Below are 4,186 nucleotides of genomic sequence, written 5' to 3'. Positions count from 1 at the left end.
TGGAGCAGGGCACGGTTAAGGGCCTTGCTCAAGGGCCCAACAGCTGTGCGGATCTTATTGTGGCTACCACAAAATTTGCGTGTCCCAGTCACATACCTTGTTCAACATGTGGCTGATTTTATAGGCCAATTGGACTCCAGAAACGTACTTAATATTAATTTAATATTATAGGGGTGTTATAGGGGCAGCACGGATGGTGCAGTGGGTAGCACTGCCGCCTCACAGCAAGGAGGTCCTGGGTTCGAATCCCCGTCGGCCGGGGCCTCTCTGTGCGGAGTTTGCATGTTCTCCCCGTGTCTGCGTGGGTTTCCTCCGGATACTCCGGTTTCCTCCCACAGTCCAAATACATGCAGGTTAGGCTGATTGGAGAGTTCAAATTGCCCGTAGGGATGAGTGTGTGAGTGTGTGATTAGTCCTTTGATTTGATTAGTCCTTGTGTACTCTCTTTGTAGCTTTGTTAAAACATTTTTTTTTATCCATTTAAAACTATATCTACAACACAATAAAGTGTGCAAAAAGGGAATGCATACTTTGAATACTTTCTGAAGCCACTGTATCCACACACTTCTCACACATAAGGGGAAAATCACCACAGATGTTTTCATTGAGATACAAAATGTTTTTACTGTACTCACCTGCTTTCAGAAACACTTCTGTTGCTAGAGCAACTGAATTAATGACACTTAAGGTAGAACCAAACCCGTACACTAGGATATGAGCTACATCTGAAAAGCAAGGAGGGCAGTTTGAGTATGCAAAAATGATTAATTACATAGACTGATGTGTTAAATGTAGTGGTCATTATGTCACTCTATCCTGGTTTTTACTAGTCATGCAGTTACTCCTGATACAGAAAAATAATTTAAAACAAAGGGAATGACAAATCATTGTTGTTGTTTATGTGGATAAAATAGGAATCAAAACCAGTCCAAAGTCTATCAAGCTCCACAATCAATGATAAAAAGGCATTTAACAAATGATACTGTACCAGGTAGCTCAGTGTTGTGCTGAAAGACCACTGTGGCAGTCATGACGTAGAGGAATACATTGAAACACATCCATGCAGGGAGTTCTGCAGTAACACACATATCAGCTCATTAAAGTTGTGAACAAAGCATTTTATTTTTACACTTTTTCTGCCCTATTTTTCATGATTTAGACAAGGAGAAAGCAGAGGATTTATCAGGAAGGAAGGTAGATAGGTAGGTAGGTGGTTGGGTAGGTAGCTAGGTAGGCTGGTAGGTATATTTATATAGCACTTTACAGTGATAAAGGGGAACTGGTCTCAACCCCCACCAGTGTGCAGCTCCACCCGGGTGATGCAATGCCAGAATGCTCACCACATAACAGCTGAGGTGGAGAGGGAGAGGGCACATTTTTGGCCAATTAAATCAGGGGTGATTAGGTGGCAGGTTGAATAAAAACCAGGGTTTGGAATTTAGCCAGGACAAAGGGGAACCGCCTACTCTTTGCAAAGAGTGTCAGGAGATCTCTAATGACCCCAGTGAGTCAGGACCTGGGTTTAATGTCTTATCCGAAAGACGACGTCTCCAACAGCACAGTGTCCTCGTCACTGCACTGGGGCATGGGGGTTTGAAGACCAGGCCTACAGTCTGCTTATGTTGAATAATAATGTAATAATGGGGGTGAGAAGTCTCTTTATGAAAACGTGCAATACATCAGCGCAGACTAAGCTTAATCAACAGGAGCAAAACATTTTAAATATATCAACACAAACTAAATTCCATACCTTTATCGTCTTCCAAAATGATGTCCAGAATTACAAAGCTCAATGTAATATCAAGAATGGACCAAAGCAGAAGGAAGACTTTCTGACACACACCTGAAAGAAAGCCAAAGAAATCCTGCAATCAGAATGAAATCAGCAATTCATGACAAGATGAATCCTAAGAGCTGTGAAGAAAAACCCTAAAACAGCAGTCAGTGACATCACCAGCAGCCTCCATAGTGCAGGGGTGGGAATATCATAAGCCAGCATACACAAAAGGCACTGCAAATTGTATGGATTCAACGTCCTCATTACAAATAAAAAGGCCCTTCATCAGTACAATGTAACAAGTTATACTTACATCTACATTTGACCAGACAATATATGAATGAAATTAATCCAAAGGCAAGAAGCAGTGCACCTTTCACGAGAAACAACACTGAAAAACAGAAAGGAACACAAAAAAGATTGTTGTGATTAACTGATCGACTTCTACTGCTGTAGACTATCCATTTAATGTTATGATGCGTTGTGTGTTCAGAGATGCTCTTCTACCACTGTTGTAATGTGTGGATATTTGTGTTACTGTCACCTTCCTGTCAGCTTTGACCAGTCTGGCCATTCTCCTCTCACATCTCTCATTAACAAGATGTTTCTGTCTGCAGAACTGCTGCTCACTGGATTTTTTTTGAAGTTTCTTGCACCATTCTTTGCAAACTCTAGAGACCAGTGTATGTGAAAATCAGAGGAGATCAGCAGTTTCTGAGATAGTCAAACCACCCTGTCTGCCACCAACAATCATTCCATGGGCGAAATCACTTAGATCAAAACTTAGATTTCCCCATTCTGATGGTTGATGTGAACATTAACTGTATCTACATGATTGCACTGCTGCCACACAAATGGCTGATTAGATAATCGCATAAATAAGTAGGTGTAATAAAGTAAAAATGTTCCTAATAAAGTGCTTGGTGAGTATACATATCTTTTACATGTTAAATATAGAAAAACACCTCTATTACTGAGAGAGAAATATACAGAGTTTTGGTATTCTTCGAGAATATGCCAGAAAAGCTCTGGAGAGCGAGAAGGCCGTTACATATGGACAAATATGTACTTAATGTGCTTGTGCCATTCTCTCCAGCTGATTCTCTGTCTGATCTGCCTGTGCGTCAACCCGTTTTGTGTACCTCTACCACCGCCTTTTGGATTCTCCTTCTGTTCGTGTTTGACCCGCTGTGTTTGGATTCCCAGTTTGTGACTGGGATTTGTTTTTGTTTATCTGCCTGTTTGGACTATTTACTTGTTATCAAACTTTTGCCTGTGACCGTGACTACGCTTTGGCTTTCCTTTGCTGTGTCAGTTAGCCCTGTAAGTAGTAGATATTTTTTGTTATGAATTATTTTATAAAAGGGCAACTTACCCGCTGCAACAAAAAAATAACGACGCATGAACATCACAAAGCACCCTAATTGGAAATTGATGCTGAGTTGTAGCAATAGAATCACAGTTAAAGGTTTCCACACTGGAAGCACAGAAAAGAACAGTGTTTGACACTTCTGGTTACAAAAGCATGTGGACACATCTCAGTCTTGTCCTTCTGCTGCACAAATTAACGTCACTAGGTCAGATGTGCATTTGGTCATGCTGTATAGGGACAGGTGGAACAGTTATGTGCAGAAGCATAAACATGAGAAACAGATGGATATTAATGAGAAACACAGGATTCCACTCATACAATCCACCAAGACAACCAGATCTTTGCCAATCAATTTCTCAATTTAATCACCCGACAAACTGAAAAAATAGATGATGCAAAACATTAAGCACTGTGCTACAGGACTGCATTGATAACGTAAAAACTGAATGTGATTCTGACGTTTTTCCAATTTAAAGGGACTATACTAACACATTTCAAATAATGCATCATTTGCATAACCGTTCAATTGCCATACCATGCCTACACTAGTCATGCTTCACTTACCATGCCTACACTATAAACCTTCACCTTACCTATCCTATTTACCCATGCCATATGTTAGGAATCCCTCCATCTGCTGGGAAACGTATAGATCAAATTAAGCCTATCAGGTGCTGGTCAAACCGTAATGCTCCTAATTAGATTTCATTGCAGAGAGATTCCTAACCTAAGGCATATGCTGTGGGCCTAACGGAAACACAGAAAACCAAAAGGGCACAGGACACATCCACCATTTACACAGGTCACTCACCTCTGTTGGAAGACGCCCTCCTATTCCTGCAAGGGCCTGTTACGCACAGCACTGAGGACCCAGACGCAGAACACGGGATAATCCCGAAACGTAGTGCTTATTCCGAGTCCAAGCCAAGACAACACCAAAACAGCAAGCAAAAGAATAGTCGGGAACACAAGCAAAGGGTCAAAATCCAAGTAATCAAAGGGCTAAGGTACAAAAGGGCTAAGGCAAGAAATTAATC

The 4,186-nt window shown here is 41.2% G+C and overlaps 1 long non-coding RNA gene across 1 annotated transcript; it reads right to left on the bottom strand.

Moving 5' to 3' along the window:
• Positions 1-1,008: 1,008 nt before the first annotated feature.
• LOC133141433 (uncharacterized) lies at positions 1,009-2,211 on the bottom strand. Its single transcript, XR_009710101.1, has 3 exons — positions 2,091-2,211; positions 1,751-1,843; positions 1,009-1,072 (listed from the first exon to the last, which is right to left on the bottom strand). It is a non-coding gene; the product is annotated as an uncharacterized LOC133141433 (long non-coding RNA).
• Between the last annotated feature and the right edge of the window lie 1,975 nt (positions 2,212-4,186).

Source organism: Conger conger, chromosome 12 (genome assembly GCF_963514075.1).
Source record: "Conger conger chromosome 12, fConCon1.1, whole genome shotgun sequence".
Lineage (NCBI taxonomy): Eukaryota > Metazoa > Chordata > Actinopteri > Anguilliformes > Congridae > Conger > Conger conger.
The sequence above is the reverse complement of the archived record's forward strand: the minus strand, read 5'-3'. Positions and strand labels throughout refer to the sequence as shown.